The sequence below is a fragment of the Camelus bactrianus genome, chromosome 12 (assembly GCF_048773025.1).
Source record: "Camelus bactrianus isolate YW-2024 breed Bactrian camel chromosome 12, ASM4877302v1, whole genome shotgun sequence".
NCBI classification, from domain to species: domain Eukaryota; kingdom Metazoa; phylum Chordata; class Mammalia; order Artiodactyla; family Camelidae; genus Camelus; species Camelus bactrianus.
This window is the reverse complement of record NC_133550.1, coordinates 46,093,729-46,119,926: the sequence shown is the minus strand read 5'-3', so window position 1 is coordinate 46,119,926 and position 26,198 is coordinate 46,093,729. Positions and strand designations below refer to the sequence as shown.

Here is a 26,198-nt window from a genome sequence, read left to right as displayed (position 1 = left end):
AGTCAAGCAGAATGAGACGTGGAAATGACCTAGAGAAGAGACGGAAACGTCCAACAGGGAAATGGTAAATGAAGTTTCATGCACTAAAGCCACACGAGCAGAAGGACCCAGCGAAAAACTGAGTTTAATAGCTAAATTATTCTGCCTGTGCAATACTGCTGTCAGCAATTCATTTATTGACTGATATGTTAGATAATAAATAGGAACCATAATTACAATGACTTATACGTGTTGAGATTAAAAAGATGTTTCCTTCTAACTAGGAACTAATCCACTTACTGGAAAACCTTATATTTAGTATCTAACAACCATAATGATTTCATTTGATCGGTTGTAATAATGGCCTAAATTTTGTCTGACAGAACAAGTATATTATTATAGAAATTGTTCTAAAATTACAATAATTTACTGCTCTCATAGCAACATACTTGGGTCTACATTCTTGAAAATCTTAAACCATTTAGCTGGTACTTTAAAGTTTATTTTAAAGTTGTGAAAGTATATTTTTATGAAGATTACTTATTCCTAGCTCTAGTAAAGTACAATGCTTTAAAAGTTGTGGACAGGCAACAAAATAATCGTGATACGATAAAAAGTATTTCATTTAGAATAAGTAACAAAATAATCACTGATTAAATAAAAACAAAGCACTTAGTTTATTGTACTGCTTTGCTGGCTTTACTTGTGTTTTTAGAAAAAGGGTTCAGAGAATAAGCAGGAGCCTATGATCCTTAAGAAAAAGACCACTTTTTACTCTGTTGAAACGGTGAACTAATCACATGACTGAAGAAAAGAAACTCATCCAAACCAAGTGTCTTAGAGTTAGTTCTGGCAAGAATTCTTGACCTTAGGCAATTAAAATAATGATCCACCTTAATTTAAGGATGTTTTTCAATCTCAACATATAATGTTGTAATCTAGTTAAGTAACATTTGCCACAATAAATTATATGGTTGTTTTATTACATGTGTGGTTCCCATGAGGTAGAATGTAGGCAAACCACCAAAAACATGACGAATGCCTAAACTGGAGAAACTACAGTGAAAAGATGTGTGTGTCCCCGGGACGCAAATGATATTGTTGGACATTTGTACACATCCTGGGTTACGTCTAAATTAAAAACAGAGTTTGAAACTGGTAATGAATTACAGATATTAAGGTTTTACTTCAGGGAGTTCTGGGGGAGATGCAGGAGGGAGGAACATGAAGACTAGTTCAGAAGGGAAAAAATGAAGAGATACCATAGCTTAGAATCTACTGGATCTCTAAAAGCCTTTAAAATGTCTAAAACTTCTATAAGTGATGTAGACTTAATATTTCATTAGATATTAAATAACTGGATCCTAAGAGGTTGATTTAAATGACTCACCCTTAACAAGTAAGTTCAAAACTCACAAAAAGGGATAAGGAGAAAAAAAAGTGTTGTTTTACCAAGTACATGAAATGAAGCCCTTTTTGCAACCTTCCCCAGTGTTGGCAGTGATCTAAAGCCCAGATCTCTGATCTCAGCCCTTCTCTCCCTGTAAGAACATGAAGCTACCCCTCTTGCCTGGACAGAGATAAGTCTAGTGTAACTAGGAAGTTCTGAATAATTATCAATTGAAATGGCCTAAACAAAGTCACTCTGTTCATACCAAGAAAAGATCAAAATGTGTAAGTAATTCAGGTTTCCAAACACTTTACTAGATAATTAAAGCCAAATTACTTTTTTTTTGGCTTGAAAAAAATTTTTAAATAAAATAAAATAAAATATATTAACTGCTGTTTTTTTTTTTTTAATAGAAAACTGCCTGTTTTAATGCCTTATAATTTTTTCTCCTTGCATCTTTACTCTGTTGGCAGTGAGGCAGTCCTTTTAAAAATACACATTCACACATATAGTCAGCATGTTTGTTTTTTTAAATGAGGACATTAATAATCAAGGTAATGGATGATTAAAATGTTTTTTATAGTTACTGAAAGCCAAAGTTAATTTATGCTTTTGAAATAAATTCACTAAGATTACAATTGAAATGTTTGAAGAATATTTTCTATTCATTTTCAGATAAACTTGTTTCTAAGGCATATAACTTTCTTTTGTGAGAATTTCATGAAAAGGCAAACTGTTTTCTGTATTTCTCTATTACTGTAATGATCTTTGCAGCTAAACTTGCGGTGGTTACATCAGCTGCTCAGTGTCCTGGGCTGGTCTTTCCCTGCAGTGTACTTTGGAAGAAGCTTATCAACATGGTTTCAGAAAAGGGTAAATGTATCAAATTGTCTCAGTCTCTTTGCACTTGAGGTGGGGAATTCATGACAGAAACAAGTCTAAATTAAAGTCATTATACTTTCGCTTTACTAGTCTTGCCAAATCCTTTCTACTTGGTGAGTTCTCACACCAAGGAATTCTTCAGAGTGATGAATTAAACTTTTATTTGCCTTTCCCATAAGTTACCTCCAAGTATCCTAATTATCTTGTTTCCTTCCCCAGTGAACAACTTGTCCGTAATTAGTGTTAATAATTCTACTTTGGAAAGATTGACTTATCTTTTGTTTATACATTGAGTGTTGCACAAAAATGTTGGGAAGTAATTTCCTATGTATTCATCATGGGAGATGGTAAAAGTGTTCTAGAGGTTTTGATATTTACCTCTGATGTCGTTCAGTGTTTTCCTAGATACTGTATTTTCAGGACAATTTATGCTTTTATCTTATGTAAAAGATAGTTGCAGCTTAATGTGGTGATTTACTACAACACGTATTTTTGAATTAGTTGAAAAATGGAATGATATACTGACTTTGAGCAGTTTGTAGTACTTGAATGTATTAAACCAAAGTAATTGCATTAATGCTAATGTACATGCATGTATTCCAAATAACTCAGTGTGACATCCATTTTCATAGGAAATCCCGATTTGAAGTAGGTCTTACACAAAGTGGCAGCTCGTTTTGGGTGCTCCTTAAGACTTTAGCTCCCCCACCAAAAAAAGCATCTATCAGTAATTGTCTTTTTTTCTCAAAGAAATTCCATATGTGCTCATGTAATTGTGTTATGTATCTTTGATCTAGATGATAATTGTATTCAACAGCATTCGTATTAAAAGAAAAGATATGTGGATTTTAGATTATGTAGAAAGCAATACTAAGTAATTTTGATTGAAATAATCCACTTCAGAACTCATCATGTTGACTAACAATTATCTTGAATAAAATAATCAGATTATTGAAAAAATTCGCAGTGTTTTAACTGAAATTAAAACCAAAACTTGAGGGAATTTTATTGTACTCTAGTTACTGTGTTGAATATACAATATGAATTGAAATAACCAAATTGACGTAAAATATTACTATCTATTATATTTAAATTTTGCTTTCCCTGATTGAGATCTTATCTCAAAAATGTTTTCCTCACTTTCTCAAAGTAATCCTTCAACTCTTAAATATTAACTATATCTGAATCAGGAAATGCTTTTGGATGAAAAAGAGTATGTCACTATTGTAATCGAATTCTACTGGTATAGAGCTGGTATATATCCAGTCGCCACTGATATCTTTTCCAATAGAATCTCCTGAAATGCTATGCCAATTGCTAACAAAGACTTATTGATAAAAAGTAATAAAGGGCTCAGTTTGACTTTCTTCTACTCTTCTAAAAATGCTATTGAAGGCCATCCAAAAGCTATTGTAGAGCTAATTCTTCAGTCAGCCACCATTCTTTGTCTCCTCATGTTTCCTGGCCTCTGGAAGATAGTGCTTGTGTTTAAAGCATTCACACTGAGTTGAAATTTCCATAAAAACCACCCTTCCCCCTCCATTTTTTATTGATCAAAGAGTCAATTCATCTTGAAAAGTTAGGTAGTTTTGCAAGTTCAGCAATCAACAAAAAATAAAAGATTCTCTAAAATATGTTAACTATTTTAATTTAAGAAAATTCGTAAGTCATCAGAACTCTGGAAGCAAGTCTGAAGCACTAGGAGTGTCACTGTCTTCCCAACTGATTACAGTCATGACTGCTGAAAAGTGAGTGTAAGTATTCACTAAACTATGTGCTGCAGCTCCAAGCCTGGAAGGGACCCAGAGGACATTCCAGTTACAGACTTATACTTACCTAACTTTTAGCTGCATTGTGCAAAACAAGAACTATACTGTTCTATTGTAAGATGGACAACCCCAATGTATTACAGAAAATCTCAAGCCAAGTTTATCATCTTGTTTTTGCTACAAATCTTAAATCAGTATTTGTTTAACTACTTCAGACTCAAAGTTTCTTTGACCTTTCCTACTATTTATTTCTGCTCCCAAGAGAGCTGCCTCAGAATTCAGTTCTTCTATTCCTTAAATCAAGAATTCCTTTTTTTATCTCACATTTGTGCCAAGAGGTGAAATTCCTCTCACCTTCTACCTCCACAAGTAAAAGGAATTTTATGTAGAGCTATTATTCTTAGTAGTCATTACCAATGTGTCTTCAAGGAGCCAGAAAAAGTATACACTCAAAATTCTCAAAATCTACAAATGTTATCAAGGCATCAATAATGAAATAAATTGAAGAAAAATAAATTGGAGTCTTCAAAACTGTATGGTAATAAACCCCAAGACCTGTACCCCTGAAACTCTGCCTATTAGGAGCTCTCAACATCTATTCAGGTTTGCATTCTATTCCCTTCTTCTCTCCATTATTTTGGAGGAACACTAATGATACTAGTTAGATCTTATATTGGTTAGAACTCTACTGGCAAAAGCATCAGAAACTCAACTAAAATCAGCTTGGAAAAAAGAAGGTTCACCAGACTGATTAAGAAAACCCAAAGCTACAAGAAAGCCAAAGATGGTGCTAAAACTAAAACAATTAGAGAACTCTACTGCCACCATCATCCAGTCCTTCTCTTCCACACATTTTCTCCTTTTTTCTTATTCTTTTCTTTCTCTGTAGGTCTCCTTTATCCTAACAAAGCTAATTCCTTTAAGATATCAGAGGCTTGTACCTGGCACCACTAGGAATTTCATTTATTTCACATTTAGAAAGTAAATGCCCCTTTTTTCTTTAATTCTAATTAGACATATTCTTGGGGCTGATTGGCCTGACTGGAGTCTGGGTTCATTCCTGTGGATAATGGATTGGGTTTTCATGATGGAAAGACCCCCAAACTACCTGAGGATGGAAAAGAGAAGCTATCCCCAACAAAAAGGGGAGAATTCTTTCCAGAATAAGGAAGAAATGATCAACAGGTAAATATTTGCCCAGTACACACTCTCTTGTCTTTATTGCTTTATTTTCCTTTTCTACCTACACTAATGGAGACATCCCTTCCTTATGCTATATTCTCTATACTGACATGAGGAAAATGAGCATTTCCAACTCTGGAATTTATTGGCAAAATAGGCATCTTGTATTATTACCAAGATCTTTCTATCGAGATCTTTGCCCTGTCTGTCATTCAAGTCTCAAAGCACTCTTTCTTTCCATTTTTTACCTATCTCACAATGTTCACAAGCAAACAAAATCCCTGCCAATGAAACTACCCATGGCTACTGATACCTATCCAGAACCACTTAAATACTCGGTATAGACACAGCTTAGGTTCTAGCTCTGGGATCTGTACTATATAAAATTGAAAGATGATGTAGCAGTCCCATACATTACATTTTTAGTTTGACAAATTGAGAAGGGATTAGGTATAAACCACATAATCAGTCAAAAAAAATGCATCACCTGTGTTGCTTAGCATGCAGGTATTTCCAAATGAAATAAAATTAACATTGCAGGCATTTACAAAAGTTAATTACTTTTAAGTTGATCCAAGACCACAGGTTACACCCCAAACTCCCACAGTGGGTCAAAACATCATGCATGGAAAACAGAAATGATTCAAGTTATTCAATGCCACGACAAGAAAAGCAATAGAAAACAGTTTCTTCCCTTTGATTTACTAAAACTTCAGTTCCCAATGTCATTTTCTCTACACATTTGTAACTTGCCATGAATTGTGATGTGTGTCATAAATGCTTTGTACTAACAAGAACTACTGTATCAAAAGTTGTAAATAATTCTTCTTCAGTCAGTTTATGTAGGTCTAAGTTCATCCCATCCTATATACGTTATTCTCATATATAGCTTTTCAATTTCTCCTTGAAAGGGAGAGGAACCTAGTGACCTTACAGTGAGAACATAGGATTAAAAGGACCGAGTATGGATGGACATGACCAGATTTTCTTTTGGGAAAGAGCACACTGGCTACATGGTGAAAAGCAGCAAAACAGGAAGCAGGAGACACTTTAGAGGCTGCTGCTGCAGTAATTCTGTACAAGGATAGGAAGCCAAGACCAGAGACAGCAGCAATGGTAACGCATGTCACAAAGTGGGTTTGTAAGACACAACAAAGATCCCATAGGCAGACCGCTTTCTAAAACTCACTCAGAGAAGTTGAGTTTCCATTAATAAGAAATTAAATATCTATTGTGCAGTGGCCTCATGCAGGGCACTTTTATGGATACTGCTGATACAGTTACGAAAAGCTGGAAACCCCTGCTTTTATGAAGCTCACGTTCTAGGCAGGCAGATAATAGTAATAAGCACAAAGTACACTACATCTGATACTGACAAGCAGTCCAGGGAATAGTAAAACAAGGAAGGTGGGTGAGAGGTATCGGGGAGCTGAAAATGTAGATGTTCCCCGAGAAGAGCTCACTGAGAAAGTGGATTCAAGCGTAAGGTCCTGATGGTAATAAAGGATCCAAGCAAGTATAAGGGAAAGAGAATTTCTGGCAAAAAAATAAATCTCTGAGGCAAGAAAGAGGTGTTCCCTTGGATGTCAGCAGGACTGGAGAAGAGTAAAGGAGGTGGGAACAGAGGAAGATGAGATCAGAGACAGACGGAGTTGGCAGGGTTGGATCACACAGGGCTTTGTAAATCGTGGCAGGATTTAGGTGTTTATTCAAAATAAGAGGGAAAAGCTTTGGAAACATTTGAACATAAAAGCGGCATGATCTGACTTACTTTCAACAGAATTACTCTGGCTGTTGTAGTGACAACAGACTGATGGGAAGAAAGGAGGACAGAGGTAGAAAAGGGCTCATCCATGAGGAAGCCACTGGACTAATCCAGGTGAGGGTTGGTGGTGGATTAGACCAGGAAGACAGCAATGGGGTGGTGAGAAATGGCTAGATTCTGAATATATTTTGAAGGTAGAGTTGGTAGGACTTGCAGATGGACCAGATAAAGGGATGAGAAAAAGAGATGGGGAAAGGATTTGGCCAAGGATTTTGGATTAAGCAATTGGAAGACAGGAGCTGGGGGCCATCGTTCAGCCCACTATAAATGTAGGTCCTTGGTAATGCAAGAATCAAGCAAGACATTTCTGAAAACTATACTGGAATTATTAAGCTACACCTATTAAACAGTACTACTCAGAATCTGTGGAGAATTTGATTGACGAAGAAAAAGTAAATGAGACCTTGGTGGAGAATATGATACTTATGCCACTAACTGAATGTCCTTGTTTTAACTGTAGCATAATAATCAGATCACATACCTGGCCTTTGTTGTTTAGGCCATAGGTAGAAATTGTATTAATAATAATGATTATTCTATTCTCAGGAGCCTACACTAATTCATGCACATGCAGAAGTATTAAATTTTTTAAATAGAAAAATAATGCAGTATATTTTGGTAGTATTGTATATTATTACATAATATTATGGAATATTCATCTGTATATAGTTTGCTTTTTTCTTTTTCTAGCGTAGTCTTCTATTATCTCTTCATATAACCACAATTTTGAACCATCTTTTTCTATAGTGTGAATCTCAAGACAATTTAGTGTTTCTTCTAGTTATTAAATCAAATTTTATTTTTTTATGATTTAGAATGTAGAAAAAATTGTAATTTTAACTGTCTGAGGTTGTAAGTTGCACTATGATATAGTAAAAACAGTTTTGACTTGGTCCCTGGTCCTTTTTTTAACGTCAGTGTACATGTCTGACTTTCACTAGAATACTTTCTTTCTGGCATACTTAAATTTTGGCAAGATTAATAATTCTGAAAAAAATGTAAAATATTAATCTGAAATTAAGGCCTACCCAAGAGCACTTCAAATGCATGTTTAAATTGTCTCTGTTGTACAGAGTTGCTCAATTTTGTAAACAAATTACTCTTAGACTACATACTTTGAATTATTGACACACGCATAGGAGTCTTATCATGGGAACACTTGTTTCTTCAGGGTTTGCTGCATTGGTGTCAATTTTACACATCATTTTATCCAGAACTGCTAGACTTTATCAAGACAAAAGGTGCTGGAAATGCTAAGACATGGTCCCTATACGTAAATCATGAGACTTCACATACAGAGGTAGGCAGGATGCGCAGTGCTGCTGTCAGTCTGTACCTACCCTACAAACACAACAATTCTGATAATTTCCAATTTGTAAGAGAAAATGCACTTATAATTTGCTGCTAAAATGGTTATATTCCTGGACAAAAGAGGACTTCCATTTTTGCTAGGCAGTGAAGGTACTAAAATCTGCTGCTTAATATTTTGCACTTGGAATGACTAGGAGAATTGTCCACAGACTAGTTCTGGTTCTGTGCGTCTCAAACTTTGTTTCTCTTCTACCACCTACATGCATCTGGTGCTGGGAGATGCAGCACATAGTCATACTGGATTATCACCTCTGGCATCCACCCTTATGAGTCAGTGTTGCACCTGGTAAGTCAGTGTGGTGAGTGATGAAGTCTTTCTGAAGGCCATTCTGACTGTGACTTGCAATATCTTAATTATACACAAAATGACTATAAATTAAATAATATTATCCTCCTAAACCCAATTAGCTGTCAGTTCAACTCAATTTCCCTTTATCCAGATCAAAAAAAAAAAAAAAAAAAGCCTATGACCACTACAAAGTCAACTATGAAAAAAGAAGTGTGATAAAGGCAAGGTCAAAATAATAAGATACATGAAATTTTAAGTGTCTTATACATCAGATATATTAAGATATAATTGTAATACATAAAAAATGTGATTTCACACACAGATGAATTCACCATTTGTAGCCGTGCTATATGTTTATGCCCTATAAAAAAAAGAATTCTGATTAAGTGTATTTTGTGTAATTCTATAAGGGGGAAAAAGTTGTACATTTATAATTATAGTAGTGAGCATATAGGAAATGTTCATATAGTGATTATGTCTGGTCCTGTATCTCACAATGCCAGGTGAATCTAAAAACCCCAATTTGTATTCAGATAAAGTATAAAATTATAAATGTTACAACATGACATATTTTTACAACATGTGGCACCCTAGATATTAAACACAAATGTCATTTTTTATCCCTAAATAGTACAAGAACCCAGATGAAATCCATGTAAAATAGTATATTTCAACCTATTTTTAATAATTTGGTGAAAATGAATTTAAATATTTATGAAGATAGGAGTTTATTTTTTTACCATAGTATTCACAGACATCTCTTTCATACAATCAAAGCTCATGGAAAATATCAAAGATCATAATTCTATCCACTATTATTTATTAAACCCTAAGCAGAACTGATATTTTGTATCATGGTAGATTTCCAAGTGAGATAAACTGACTCAAAAACTGCCAGCCACCTCTGTTTCTGGTAATGGGTGTATCAGAATTAATTTGAACAGATCCCAATTATTTAAAGCAAAGCAACGTAGAGCCTGACCTCTTTTTCTTTTTTTGAAGCTCAACATTGTTGAAATATCTTTGATGAAACGAGAAAGCTTGACCAGGGTCAGCTTGCAGATATGGACACCAGGTACTCATGAAAGGGAATTTACTCAAAGGATGGGAAAATATGGGTTAGTTACCTGATCTTAAAACCAGTTCCTAGAAAACTGTGTGATTGAGACCAGGGACCCCTTCTGACCTAGCTGTGCTGGTGCTGTACAGCTTGCTTTCAGGAAAATGGCAATGCATATACTTAAACTTTAGAAGCCTCGCTCTTCTTTACCATGGAGTAACTGTTGCTAATCATAGTATGGAGAGAGAATTTTGCTACCCTACTGTGACCTACTCTCTGAGAAACGCTGCAGACCAGCAAATAGAAAGAATATCTAGTTTTCTACAGGTTTACTAATCCTTTGTGTGTAATTCTCACTGTGCAGCTGTAGTCACAGCACAAGAGAACAGAATTCTCTGACAACTTGGGAAGGCTTTCTGGTTTTCCATCCTTCTGTAATAATAATCAGTTTTTGTCTCAAGGCAGGAAGAAAGAATGCAGGCAAGGGAGGAAAACCATACTCTCCACCTGTGAAACGGAGCCTGGAATGATTTAATTTGAATGGTCTCATATTGTGCTGTTCTATTCTGGAGGTGCCCTGAACATTTTATAGCAAACTCTAAGGCCAGCCTTGGAGGAAGTGAATGATATCGTTTCAATTTATAAGGTAGAGCCCTAGAGGCTAAGTATTATTTCAGATACTTTTGTTTCTAATAGTTGGTGTAATTCTTCTTTAAATTACCTGATTAGTAGCCAGACGGAGAGCTGAAGGTTTTCATATTTAACTGTGATATTTGAATTATTTCTGTATCACTCTTGATTAAATAATGAGCATTAATGTAAATTAAACTTTTAAAACATCATGACATGACAATGGCAGAGTGTAGATGAGATTATCCAGAGAGTGTGTGGCATGAAAAGAGAAGGGACAAAGACGAGGACTGCACAAACACCAGATTTCAAGAGTTAGAAGACAGAGTTAGAAGAGCCTGCTGACTTAGAGAGAGAAGGGCTAAGTGGAGACCAAACAAAAAGAGGAATTGTCAAATTGACTGTATCTGACACCTGGAAAGCTACTGGTGATTTATGCAGAGAGTGTGATGTAATTTTATTGTGTGTGTGTGTGTGTGAGACAAGAGAGAAAGAGAGAGAAATCAAATGGTTAAATGAAGAACTGCTTTAGAATGGAAAAGATCTGGATTTGTAACTTGGGTCTGATACATATTAGCTGGATAACTTTGAGTTGACTCAGTGTCATCACTTTTTAAATAGAGACATTAATGCTTATTTCACAAAGTGGCTTTAGGGAATAAAGTCAACATCATGTGTACACTCCCTAGCCAATTATTAAGTACTTATTGATATTGTTTAAAAAATAGCTTACATCCTCCCTCCTTCTAATGACTTTATTATTCATAATAATATTACTCATGCTAATAATAATACTGCTAAATGCTATTGACAGACTGTCGCTACTAATCAGGTTTTCTGGATGGCTAATATGAAAATTAATTAACTTAAGCTTTAAGAGGATTTTGGAAGAGTGTGTCATGTAGCTTACAAAATTAAATAAAAAACGAAGGTGTGGAGGTCAAGCAGATGGTCCAGGAGATAAAGTACATTCAAGATGCCAAAAGGCTGTCACAGAAGCCATTTTCTCAGGACAACGCAGACTGGCCAGACCACTAGGCATTCCCTGCCACCTCCTGACTCCCGCTTCTGTGATGCTGCATTGTCCACTCTGCCACCAGGGCTATTCCAGAGCTGCTCAACCTCAGGACTTACTGACATTTTGAGCCAGACTTTGGTTTGTGGGGCCTTCTGGTAAATTGTGTTATACTTAGCAGCTTCTCTGGCTTCTGCCCATTAGATAGATGCCAGGGGCACTTCCTGACTCTTGACATCAAAAATTTCTCCAGACGCTATAGAATCGCCCCAGTTGAGAACCACTGTGCTCTGCAAATATTTCTGACTTACACCTTTGCTTCCCTCTTTCAAAATTCATATACGGGACAGGGACATCCATTTAGTTATACCTGAGCCATACAACCAGCCTCTAATTATCAGGAGCTGAGAAGAAAAATAATACTGCTCCAATTTAATTTTCCTTGTTGGAGACAGTTGGTTCCCACTTACTTTGGATTCCCCTGTTATATATGAATTTTGTTAAAATGTTGCTCCACAAAAACAGCAAATATCCATGGAGACTCCTATGTGCCAAATATTATGCTAGACCATTTACAGTGATTTATAATCTTTACAACAACACTGTAAGGCAAATATGTTAGAATTATTTATATCTATTATATAGTCAATATGCACAAAATGGTGTTCTTAAGACTACATATTTGTCTAACACCACACAGATAAAAAAAACAAGTTTGTCAAATGCAGATACCCATTACCTTCTATCAGATAAAATTCAACTGCAGTTTATAATAATCCCACTCCGAGTTGCTGTCTCTTTTTTTGTTGTTTGTTTACTACTTAGTGCAAATTGTTTTTAATTATACTGAACTATAATTTCTTCATTGTGGGAATGCTTCCACATGATGTTTACAGTAGTGAGGAATTGCAGGATTGTTTTTGACTTATATCTCTCTTCAGTAAACAAAGAACATTGCCCATTTTTTCATTCTAAATTCTCCTTCTGTCACTCCAGTTTGTTTCAGAATCATGTAAACAAGAAAACAATTTCAGTTCTGAAAAATCCTTGAAGATGCTTTCCAGATGACATCTGGATAAAAACTGTTAGTTCTTGGTTTCCTCTTTACCTAAGAGTTCATTTTTACTTAATTATGTATAACCTTGCCAATTCAGGAATTCTCCTCCAAACTAGCAATCCAGCCCCAAATCAGTCAGATATTTAAAAAGTCCCAATATGGAAGCTTGCATGTTGAACAACCAGGGTATCCTGAGGACACTGCCCAACTGGCCCATGTAGTTTTGGCTATGATGACACTTAGTCTAGCAGTATTTTCTCCCAGAAACATTGTTAAATTGACTCTTCACTGACCACTTATTTTCTGCTACTCGGTAATCTCTGTAGGTGCCTTACTATCTAAGTCCATTTGGTCTACTCTAACAAAAACACCACAGACTGGGTGGCTTAAACAACCAGGATTTATTTCTCATATTTGTGGACGCTGGCAAGTCCAAGATCAAGGGGCTGGCAGGTTCACCGTCTGGGAAGAGCCAACTTTCTGGTCCCAGATGGCCTTCTCCTGCGTCCTCACATGGTGGAAGGGGGAAGGGAATTCTTTAGGGTCTCTTTTATCGGGGCACCGATACCATTCATGAGGGCTCGCCATCATGACCTAATCATTTCACACTTCCCAATACCATTATACTGGAGATTAGGACTTCAACATGCGAACATTCAGCATAAAATTTAGGTCTTTGTGTTTATTCTCCTCTGTACTTCATCCTTCCCACGCAAATGCATTTACTAGGTCATTTACAGATGTTTGGGTTCAACAAATATGAACTGCCCCAAACATGCAAAAACTGCTAAACATGGAATACAGTTTTGTTATTAATAACTGTTTCTGACTGCATTCCATTCTACTTGCCAGAACCAGAAATGTTATAGCATTCATCACTGATAACGATCATTTTTGGACTAAGCAGTCTGTCGTTCCCATTATGATGCAAATCCTTTCATTCTCTGGTGAATGTCATTTTTTTTTTAAGTTTTTTCTTTCAACGTGAAATATAGATAAGAATGGGAGAGGCTGGCAAAAGAAAGAAGTTTAATCTCTGGATTTCATTCTTTCCCACAGTGTATCTGTATCAGCCAAGGTGCCAAAATCTAAGGGTACCATAACAATACTAATAGCCATCCTTAATTAACTGTATACCAGGTTACATGCACTGGCCAAAGTGGCTTATATGTCTTATTCACTTACTACTCAAAAAACACTAGGCAACAAATTTATTTTTACTCTTTTTAAAGCTGAGGAGTTTGAGTTATAATAAAACTGTACATGCAGCAGGTCTGAACCAGGGCTGTGTTCTAACTGTACTTTCTAGTTCAGGAACCTAGTTTACATTCTTGTTACAGAAGTGTTCCTGGTGTAGGAGACAATTAGCAAATGGTTAGTAGTGTTATTTGGACTAAAGGAACAAAAAGAGCTCAGGTAAGAAGAATATCACTAGGAATGGATTTATTTATTTGTGCATGTGAGATGTATATACATGTGTGAATATATATGTGTACATATGTGTATTAACAAACATGATATTACACTTGCTCTTCTAAGTCCTTTGCAAACATTAACTAAATTCGTTCTCACACCAACTATCTGAGGATGGTTCAATTATTATTATCATTTGACAGGTGAGAAAAGTGAGATACAGAGAAGTCAATAACTTGCCTAAGTCCCATTGCTTGTAGGTGCAGAACTGGAATTCCAAGCCAGGTATGCTCGGCTGACTCCTGTACCCTTGCCCTTACCTGGCATCCTAGGCTGAGGTATGGAGCAAGTTTTATACATTCTCACGTCCTCATCTCTTTTTTATTAGGTTTAAATTCCACAGTGAATCATTATGACCAATCCCTTGCAAAGCAGATTTCCCTTCCCTTCTTGATCTTTTACATCAGCTAAAAACATGTTATTATATCTCCTCTCAAAAACAGAAACAAAAACAAAAACAAAAACAAAAACCCTCACATTACTCCCATTTCTCTTTGGAAATGCTGCCCCACTTTCCCACTGGTCTTCACGGAAGTCCAATAAAGCATTTTTCTGCACGCATTATCCCCAATTTATCTTCTTCCATTTCTTCTTGAGCCAATAACCAGCATCGCCATTGATCTTTGTATTGGTCAATCCAGGGATTAAGTCATCATACTTTTTTGACTCATCAGTGATTTTTAATACTTAAAACACTTTATTTTTTCAGTTTTTCTTTCAGGGCACCATTCTTACTTGGTTTTCTAATTGACTTTCAGGAAGCTCTATTTTAGTCTATTTTTCTGGTTCCTCCAACCTTTAAGCAGTGGAGCACCCCAGGACTCAGTTCTTATATCTCTTCTCCTTATATTTATAGTTTTCTATTTACATTGACTCCCTATGTGGTCTCATTTAGTCTCATAGCCTACTAACATCTATATACAGATTATTCCCAAATTTTATTTCCAACCCATACCTCTCCCCCAAACTACAAACATACGCATTCAATTGCTTGCTCTGCATCTGCACTTGAATGTCTAACAGGCATTTCAAACTTAACGGGTTCAAAACCAAGTTCCTTGTCCTTTTTCCCCCTGTACCGTTCCCATTCCAACCCCCCACATTTCCCCTCCATCCCACCCCTCATTCCGTGCTCCACCGTCAATTTGCTCTACCCATATGTTGTCTCATTCCAGTTGTCCTATTCTGTACCTTGTTGATGCACACAGCCCAGGATGTCTTGTTTGCCTCCAAATATAGCCATGAATTCACCACTCTCCGTGACCCTCCTGCCTCCACCCTGATCCAGCTGGATCGTGGAAGTTTCCTGACTGCTTTCATACTTCTGCTCTTACCACTGTAGTCTGTTTTCCACACAGGAATTGGAGTTGTCCTTTAAAAAAAGCAGTTAGATCCTCTGCTGAAATTCTTCCATTGGCATCCCAATTCATTAAGAGTAAAAGTCTAAGTTCCTATAAGGTTTACAGGCCCTGCTTGTCTTCTTTGACCTCTTCTCCTATGACCTTTCACCTGGTTCCCTCTCCTCCCCCTACACGGACTCCCTTGGCTGTTCCTTGAACATTTCAGACCTTCTCCCACAGCAGACACCTATACTTGTTTTCTCACATGAAACAAGTATATATGTGGGGCTCACTCACCTCCTTCAGGTCTGTGCTCAGCGGCTATCTTCTCAGTGACACCTTGTCCAGCAGCCCAGAGACACATTCTGGTCCTCTCTTGCCTTCAGGCACTCACTGCAGCCTTTCCTGTTCTAGCTTTCTCCTTAAAGCCTATCAACAGTGAACACATGACATATTCTATACATATACCCTTTTTTTTTTAATCATCACACAAAATATTAAAAAGACACCAAGGGTAAAATCTAATACAATGAATAATTATTATGCTTCAATCAAGAATATTTTTAAAGGACACCGGCCACCCTGTTGGTGCCTGGCAGTGAAGAATGCAATGGCTACCAGTACAGTTTCAGGCCACTGTCTTGATTCAGGGTAAGCTACCATCCTAGCATTGCTTTTGTATTATCAGTGCACATGTCAATACAATGAAAAAGACAAGGTGTCTTAATAGTGTTAAAAGATAGCTTTGACTTTATGGATTCTCTGAAAGTGTCTCTGGAACCCTTAGGGTTCTGAGAACTACATTTTGAGAACTGATATCCTAGGTGCTTTGGAAATTCAGAATAAGTGTCAGCCAATATAACTATAAAAAGCTTACCATGACAGTAAGTTGAAACAACCAACATATTGAGCAATCATATATTCAAGAAAAATGCAATTAAATAGTAAACATTTTCAGATGTCATGCCATTACCTCAAGACCAAACCTCAGAGCAAAGAGGAAAAGAATGTCACTATATGGAAACTTCTCACTCTATGGAAAATGTTAGTTTAGAGTTAGTTTAGAGTTTAGATGAAGTCCAGAAAATGTGGAAAGTTTACAGGATTTATATTCCTTTAGTTGCTGACAGAGCCAAGATTGACTTCTTCCCAGTATGCTGTGCTATTTTGGAAAAAACACTAGCCTGTGCAGTTCTTGGATCTGAATGTCTAACTCCTTTCTTCTCAAATCCAGAGTCATGGAGACTTTCAGCTACTTTCTGGGCATCTCTGTCAGAGTACTTGTCACTCCATACGTTTTCTGAACACTCCACTATCCCACAAACCCCTGAGGGCAGACACTGCATCCTTCCTCTCTATGATACACACGGGCAGCCTAGCATTTAGTACAACGGCTGGCACATGGCAGCTAAAATGTCTGGAAAGGTTTCCCTTTGCCCTTTTAGTAAGAAATAGCTTTTACTATTCTAAGTTCTTTCCATATGTTCTCACTTAACTCTCACAACAATGCTATGAGGTAAATATATTATCTCAGTTTTATAAGAAGAAATGTAGGATGCTCCAAGACATAAGTAATTTGGCCAAGTTTCCTGGGCTAATAAGCAGTGGAGCTCAGGGTGAGCGTAGCCTCATAACCATGATGAAATGTGCAGTACAGCTCAATAACGGCTAATTGAATGAATAAAGTCACCTTGGAAGGTCTTTAAAAACATGTATAAATAAATCTCACTTTAGCGAGTCTTAAAAGACATGTTTGTTTAATTTCTTTATCCAACAGGGAAGCGAACTTTCTTGTAAATGATATCAATTCTATCTTTAAATACAAAGTATGATAAAATGTCACCAAGGGGAAATGACTTTATATGGAATGAATATTGGTATAAGTGCTCTGAGGATATTTATATTCTACTCATTTTTTTCTATCTCACCAGATATATTTATTGGCTATTATAAATAGTCGGGAGGCTTCTTCCTTGAAATTCAGAATTATATTAATGTGTTTATAGTCAGAACGTTGAGATATAGTAAATGGAAAGCAAACTGCATTTTGCTTGAAAATGATCTGATTGTTTTTCCTGGGCAAATAATGGATTACTTTCTCTCCAGTGTGGAAATGGTTTCCTACGGGGTTTAAAATAACAGAAGTAGACATTTTATTTCTCTCGCCTGTGACTCAGGTGGTGTGCACACAAAACTAAACTGAACGTTTGTCAGTCAAATAATCATCAGCTTAAAAATACACACTTCAGGGAAGATACTTTGAAAATGTTATTCTAACAGAGTCAGGGACTATTTGACTTACTTTTTGTCCAGCTGCTAGCATTTACTTTACTTAGCTTCAGAACAGATGTCTTGATATCTCACCCCACATACTTTCTTAATTTTGTAAACGTACATAAGAATCTGTCACTATGTACATAATTTTGCTATTTATCCTCCTTCCATAACTACACTTTTTGGATGAAGTGGAGTTCTACATATCACCGCTGCCCTGGAGCATTTGATGGGAGGATCAAAGTAGCAAAACTTCTCTTTTTTCTCCAACAATCTGTTGTCCCAAAAGTTCTACCTAATAATAAATACTATGCCATATCTCTCAGGAATCCCAAGCACCCTGTAGGTGACTAGAAAGATCAATGTCCAAGGGAAGATAACAGGGCCCAAATACCAAGGAAGCAAACCTTACTTGTGAATCATACATCATAAAGAATAAGAGCTTTCAAGTTGGACACATGTTGGTTCAAATCCTTGTTCTGTCACTTATAATTCAGTCAATCTACAAAGCCTCTCTAAGAACTTGTGTATTATTTTGTAAAACAGGGACAACCAGCATAGCTTGTGAATACTGAACTTAATATATATAATCACAAACAAGTGTATTTATATAATTTATTACTGATTATTATATTATAGCTAATATACAATATATATAATATACCATGTCATATATCATATAACATATACCATATATTGAAACTGTCTATTGCATAGTGAATATGCAAAATAAATAAATACTCAACTATAACTACTGTTAGTTCCAAGTTATAAATTAGAATAAGCATAAGAAATGTTTATACTTTGAATGTAGTTTTGCTACTACAGATTAGCTAGAAATGGAGCTAACAGATCTCAAGTTACAGAAGGCAAGTTTTTAATCAAATGTTCAATTGCTGACTATAATTCAAACCATAGCTGAGTAATAAAAATTACCTTTAATGGGTGCATAATAATCAACAAAATTTTGTCTTTTAGCATTTTAGTTTATGTAGTTTTTGTTTTGTTTTTTAGTGGTAGGGTTAACTAGTGGACAAAGACCCTGCTTTGAATGGTCTCACGCTCATGTTAAGACAGATGCACACAGAAATGAGGCTATTTGAAGGCTATTTCTATCAGAGGTGATGAAACAGTGAGGATTATAAAAATCTTTGAACCAAAGGAATGTGTGTTCACAATTATAGATGACAGATCATGAATTTTGCATACAACAGATCAATAATCTAGTCCCTAGTCTACTATATTGGTAGGTTAATGGAACCAGACAATTTTGATATTGATTACAAAATTCAACAAAAGTAATCATTTTTTCAAGCAAAAATACAGAAATTAAAAACCCTTCTCCTCAAAATCAAATCTCTTTGATCTTAAAAGGCGATTTAACCACAGTGACTGAACAGTTAGATAATTTTTACACAGCTAGTTAATCATGGATCAAAGACTATATTGATATAAGTGCTAAAATCACCATGAATTTAACTGGTGCCAAGTCTCAGGCTTTTTGAATTGTTAGATTTCCATTATATTGTTAATGTGTATACCGAAGTTAATAAAAGGGTTGAAATATTTATGCATATAGTTAATAAAAACGGTTCGGGGCATTTTTAAACAGTAATGACTTTAAAAAGTTAAATAATTCCTGTTTTTACAAATAATTTTAATTTTCTTTTTTCTTTTTTAGAAAATAAAGTCGATTCACTGTAATTACTTTCACTCTTGTGAAGATGAATCTCTACATTAAATCCAATTCTCAAATCAGAGTAAAAACATTCATGGCATCTGGCATAGTAATTAGCAAGCAAATAATAAATTACCACATTTACATCAAACATATTAAAAGAAACAGCTATATTCTGTTTCAGTGAAAGCTTTAGGGATTCTGAAATGACCGTTTACATCATTTTAAATGTAAACTGTATGGCAAATGGATGTTGTGATGAGCTGCCCACATCATTGTTCAGTTCAGAGGCACTGATATCCCCAGTAGACAGAAGTGTTCACTACAGGTGGCTCAAAAGCTGAGACCCTCTTCAGGACCTACCCTCAATCAAAGGAGCTGTCTTACTCAAGCTTAGCCCCTTCTTGGAGCTAATCTACATCCAATAACTAATTGATGCTGGATAAAATGGCTTGGCACCCTTTCCTCAATTCAAAGGGTCACCTCAGCTTTAGAGTTCCTCACGGTATTAAGCAGGGTCTCTGATGCGACTGCCTTGTGTTTCAGCTTCTTTTTCTGCCTGATCCTACTCCCCTCCTCCCCTTACAGTATGTTCCTGGGAGAACTCCTCAAAACACTTCCTGCACACAAATATCCATCTTAGAATCTGATTCCTGGGAATGTTCTAAAGGCAGGCACAAAATTAGGATTTTGTAGATGGAACACCAGCTGGAAATAAAGATTCCATCACTGATGGCAGTGACTGCTCCTAGCATGCTACAGTGGTGTAACTGCTAAAATTTTACTGATGACAAACTGGGATAAGATGCCTGTAGAAGGGATTGTCCTTGGCTGTTGCAATACCTCATAAGACTCTTAGAATAAGTGAAAAATCAACGGTTCACATTAAGTGAAGTCTGCTTACCAGAATTATTATGGCAGATAGTGGAAAACAGAATAAAAAAGCTCATAAAAGTGAGCATAGTAGGAGGCCCCAGAACACACAGGAGCCACCTTTGTCATGTAAGAAAACTGGCCGGAGACTCTAACTAAAGCAATAAGAAATGCATTGGCACTAGGACTGCCTTTATCCTTGCGGTGGGTTCTCCTCTGGTGGCCACGACTATCGGTAGTAATAGGCTCCCTGACAGCAATGAAGATGATAGGAACCTAAAATAATAGAGTCAGGTGACAGCTCTTATCTATCAGAAGCAAAGTGGATGCAATTATTATTATTGGCAAGTAGTAGATCAAAGGGGTCTGACCTATAGAGAGTACACAGGTAGGTGGTAGAATGCAGTAGTCCCAGGAGAAGGATGCACAGGAGTCCAACACGTGTGGAGCTTAATTCATAAACTAAAAGAAATCACCATGGGTACTCGAAAGGCAGAAGGCAACCATCCCAACAAACAGCTATAATCCCTTGCCCAGTTTCTGGACTTGACCCAGTCACAACTCACAAAACCGTACACTGGAAAAGAAAAATTTACTGTATGTAAATTATACCTTAATGTAAAACTCTAAACTGGGCCTCTGAAATCAGAAATAACAATTAATTGAAAGGTTTTAAGTTACTGAGAATAAATGCACCATGTAAATTGAAACATTAGGAGATTCCTTTAAGAAGTCACCATTTGGAAAGCTTGTTTGAGCATTGTGTGATTGGGTTGTCACAAAAACGTACCATAGACGGGGTGGCTTAACAAGAGGAATTAATTTTTTTCACAATTCTGGAGGCTAGAAGTCAGAGATCAAGGTGATGGCAATTGTTTATTCTGAATTCTTTCTCCTTGGCTTGTTGATAGTTGCTTTCTACCTGTATCTTCATTGTCCCTCTGTATGTTTCTGTGTCCAAATTTCCTCTTCTTATGAGGTCACTGGTCATATTGGATTAGACCACACCTTAATGACTTCATTTTAACTTAATTGCCTCTTTAAGACACTATCCATAAATACAGGCATGTTCTGAGGTACTGGGAGTTAGGACTTCAACAGACGAATTTGGGAGGGGCACAATTCCGGTTATAAAAAGGATCATGTTTTTCAATTATCTGTATTATGAGTATTAGGTAAAATCATACTAAATACAGTTGACCTTTGAACAGTATGGGGGTTAGGAGTGCTGAACAACCCTTTGCAGCTGAAAATTGGTGTGTAACTTTACAGTCGGCCCTCCACATCTGGGGATTCAACCAACCATAGATCATGTTGTACTGTTCGACATATTTACTGAAAAAAATCCCTGTAAAAGTGGGTCTATCCTGTTCAAACCCATGTTGCTCGAGGGCCAAGTGTAATGATAAAAGCTCAACTAGGCAAATAGGTGAAATATTAGTTTATTATTTCTAAGGTCCAAATATCACAATTCAAATGACAACTTAAGTCACTGGCATTTTTTTTTTTTATCTGATAATAGTTTTATAAACGCATACGAGTATCTTCCAGGTCACTTTACTTCTCTGCTGGACTTGAACGTAAATCACAATGCAGTTAAAAACTGACAACATCATTACTGGGGCTCCAAGTTACCCATCATCAAAACGTCCTTCTCTTCCTGAGAGAATCCAAGTAGCTTGTATTTTATCACAAGTTTTTTGAAATTCATTGTTTCTGATACCTTTTTGCTTGACTGTCACTTTGTCATATAGTGAGCTAGTGCTGCGGGAGTGCACCATTCACTATTGCTAGGAAAGGAATAAAGGGCACCATGACTCCACTTCTGGTTTTGCTTCTCTGACTCCCTCTTTTCCTGCCGCCCACTGCTTCTGTGAGTCATGGTGTCCAATTCCTTTATTTTTTAAATTTTTTTATTGGAGTACACTCAATTACAATGTGTCAACTGCTGGTGTACAGCACAATGTCCCAGTCATATATATACATATATATATTCATTTTCATATTTTTTTCATTAAAGGTTATTACAAGATATTGAACATAGTTCTCTGTGCTATATAGAAAAAAACTTGTTTATTTTTATATATAGTAGCTAACATTTGTAATCTCAAACTCCCAAATTTAGCCCTTCTCACCCCCTTCCCCGGCAACCAACCATAACATTGTTTACTATGTCTGTGAGTCCGTTTCCATTTTGTAGATGAGTTCATAGTGTCCTTTTTTTTCAATTCCACATGTGAGTGATATCATATGGTGTTTTTCTTTCTCTTTCTGGCTTACTGCACTTAGAATGATACCTAAGTCCATCCATGTTGCTGCAAATGGCATTATTTTATCCTTTTATGGCTGAGTAATATTCCATTGTATAAATATATCACAACTTCTTTATCCAGTCACCTGTTGATGGACTTTTAGGTTGCTTCCATGTCTTGGCTATTGTATATAGTGCTGCTATGAACATTGGTGTGCATGTATCTTATCAAATTAGAGTTCCCTCCAGATACACACCCAGAAGTGGGACTGCTGGGTCATATGGTAGGTCTATTTCTAGTCTTTGGAGGAATCTCCATACTGTTTTCCATAATGGCTACACCAAACTACATTCCCACCAGCAGTGTAGGAGGGTTCCCTTTTTTTCCACACTCTCTCCAGCATTTATCATTTATTGACTTTTGATGATGGCTATTCTGACTGGTGGGAGGTGACACCTCATTGTAGTTTTGATTTGCATTTCTCTAATAATTAGTGATATTGAGCATTTTTTCATGTGCCTATTGGCCATTTGTATGTCTTCATTGGAGAATTGCTTGTTTAGGTCTTCTGTCCATTTTTGGATTGGGTTGTTTTATTAAGTTATATGAGCTGTTTATATATTCTGGAAATTAAGCCCTTGTCCATTACATCATTTGCAAATATTTTCTCCCATTCCATAGGTGGTTGTTTTGTTTTGCTTATGGTTTCCTTTGCTATGCAAAAGCTTATAAGTTTAATTAGGTTCCTTTGTTTATTTTTGCTCTTACTTCTATTGCCTGGGTAGACTGCTGTAGGGGAACATTGCTAGATTTATGTCAGATAATGTTTTGCCTATGTTTTCTTCTAGGAGGTTTATTATGTCTTGTCTTATATATAAATCTTTAAGCCATTTTGAGTTTATTTTTGTGTATGGTGTGAGGGAGTGTTCTAACTTTATTGATTTGCATGCTGCTACCCAGTTTTCCCAACACCACATGCTGAAGAGACTATCTTTTCTCCATTGTATATTCTTGCCTCCTGTGTTGAAGATTAATTGACCATAGGTCAATACTATGTTGAATAGAAGTAATGAAGGGGGCATTCTTGTCTTGTTCCAGATTTTAGTGGGAAGGCGTTCAGTTTTTCACTGTTGAGTACTATGCTGGCTGTAGGTTTGTCATAAATAGCTTTTCTTAAGTTGAGATATGTTCCCTTTATACCCACTTTGGTGAGAGATTTTATCATAAGTGGGTGTTGAATTTTATCAAATGCTTTTTCTCCATTGAGATGATCACATGACTTTTGTCCTTTCTCTTGTTGATATGGAGTATCATGTTGATTGATTTGCATTATGTTGAAACATCCTCGTGTCCCTGAGATGAATCCAGCTTGATCATGGTGTATGATCTTTTTTTTTTGTGCTGTTGGATTCTGTTTGCTAATATTTTGTTGAGGATTTTTGCAGCTATGTTCATCAGTGATACTGGGTCTGTAATTTTCTTTATTGGTAGTGTCTTTCTCTGGTTTGGTATCAGGGTGATGGTGGCTTCACAGAATGAGTTTGGGAGTACTCCCTCCTTTTCAGTCTTTTGGAAGAGTTTGAGAAGGACCGGTATGAATTCTTTGTATGTTTGGTAGAATTCCCCAGTGAAGCCATCTGGTCCTGGACTTTTGTTTGCAAGGAGGTTTTTATTGCTAATTCTATTTCATTTCTAGTCTGTTCAAGCAGTCTGTTTCTTCTTGGTTAAGTCTTGGTATACTGTATGTTTCCAGAAACTTGTCCATTTCTTCTAGATTTTCCAGTTGGTTTCCATATAGTTGTTTATAGTATTCTCTTATGGTATGTTGTATTTCTGTAATAAAGCCTGCCCTGGCTGTTGAGTGGGGCCTCTTTTTGTTCTGTGGTTTTCACAGCCCTGACAGGGGCCTGTCTGGTCCCCTTTTGTTGGAATGGAGGCGTCCAGACCCGTTTCTTAGCTGCAGTGCATAATAGGAGGGGTTGGAGCACTTTAAGTACTCTTTGTTGACTCTGCCCTTGTTCCACTTTAGCTGTGGGAATGTCAGTGCACTGCTCTGGTGTCCCCCAGGTTCTCTGCCCTCAGGGCTACCAGTGCAGTAAAGACGATTTCTGGGTCGCACACCTGTATTGTGGCACACCTTTGGATCAGCACCATTCCCAGTGCCAAATGCCGCTCCTGCACTTGCCCTGCTATGCAAACTCTGCTCACTCATTCCAGAGGCCCGTGGGTCTTGCCACCGGGTCAGCGCCATTTCCAATGCCAAACACAGCTCCTGCACTTGCCCCACTGCGCAAACTCTGCTCGCTCTTTCCAGAGGGCCGTGGGTAGCGCCACCGGTTAGTGCCGCCCCCAGCGCCGCCCCCAGCGCCGCTCCCAGCGCCGCGCCCGCGCAAAGTAGGCGGGCTCACGGAAAATGGCCGCACCAGCCCTCACCCCCACTGTACGTCAGAACTTTTGTCTTAGAGGCATGGACCCACAAAGGCATCCATGGAGCAGAACGTCCCCCCTGCCTGGGGCTGTAAACAAATCTCAGTCCCGTCTGTGAGGTTGCAGAGCCCCTAAGTATGCATTCAGGTTTGCACCCAGCCTCCGCCTGGGAGCCGCGCACCAGGGCCTATGGCGGCTGTGGCCGAGCCCCGCCTCTCTTCTCCCGAGAGCGCGCCCAGCGCGGTGCGGCAGGTCTGTGGAGACAAAGCCCACGGCACCCCTCCCCTCAGTGTGCACCAGCAGTGTTGCTTTCTTTTTTATTTTATTTTCTTTTATGGGGAACCCAGGTGGTTCTGCTCTGTGTACCCTCCCAGCCACGGCGCACACCACACTGCAGTCCCCCCAGGTGGCCTCTGAGCAGCCAGCGCCAGTCCTCCGCCCGGCTCGGGCAGCCTGTCCAGTCACACCCCTGCCCGTTTGTGTCTCGGGCTGAGGGTTGCAAGGACCCTTTGTGCCCGTTTAACTTAGTTCTGTCGGCCAAGGGCCGTTCTGCACAGATCCGAGCCTCGGAGGCTCCCGCTCCGTCCCACTGGCCTCTCCGTTGGAGAGGGGAGACCCAGCCAACGAGCGCTAGTCCTCCTTTGCCGCTCCCTCCCTGCGGGACCCGTCCTGCACTAATTTCCTTTTTCTTTTTTTTTTTTCCTACCAGATTTGTGACGAATTTTGTCTTTTGAAGAAGGTGATGTTCTGTCAAAGTTCGGCAGGCATTCTGAGTCAACGGGTGTGTCCGTGGATGTCGCTCTTGGTGTATCTGTGGGAGGGCGTGAGCTCCGAGCGTCTTTCTGCTCCGCCATCTTGGCCGCTCCCCTCCAATTCCTTTAGAATCGAGACACCTGGAGATGTTTTACATTCAAGGTTTAACAAAAAGACCGTCGATTTAAAGTAAATTTTTGTTTTGGTCTCAGTTTTTGGTTTTTTTTAAGAATACATACACACATTTCTCCATATTATTATGAGTTTTTGCCCAAAGTCAGGGAAATAGTATTTATGACACGGTAAATACTGTGATTCTGATTCTGATTCTTTATGCACATGGCACACAAAGGTTAGTACATGTGATTTTCATTTCTCTTACATTATATTATTTCCTCCCAGTCAAATAATTAAGGTAATTTTCAGGTAGAATAATTTTTAGAAGAATGTTTGGCAAGAACTCTGCCATTCAAATCTATTTAACTCCAAACTGTTGCTTTGTTATCCCTAGGATGTAGAACCAATTTCCTTTTAAAGTCTGTATATCACTATGGAAACATAAGTATAAAGTAATGCCATAGGCAAGATTACGAGGTAAATGAGTAAATCTCTCTAACTGAATGCAAATGTATTCGTGAAGAGAGTAACATTTGCACAAGGTAATCACAGCTGAGGCCAG

The 26,198-nt window shown here is 37.5% G+C and overlaps 1 long non-coding RNA gene across 1 annotated transcript in view; it reads right to left on the bottom strand.

Moving 5' to 3' along the window:
- Positions 1–25,624, bottom strand: part of LOC141579431 (uncharacterized) — a 165,593-nt gene extending 139,969 nt beyond the window's left edge. Inside the window, exons 1-2 of the long non-coding RNA XR_012510794.1 lie at positions 25,473–25,624; positions 15,560–15,691 (exon numbers count right to left, since the gene is read on the bottom strand). This is a non-coding gene — a long non-coding RNA (uncharacterized LOC141579431). The remainder of the gene's footprint in view (positions 1–15,559; positions 15,692–25,472) is intronic.
- Positions 25,625–26,198: the final 574 nt, after the last annotated feature.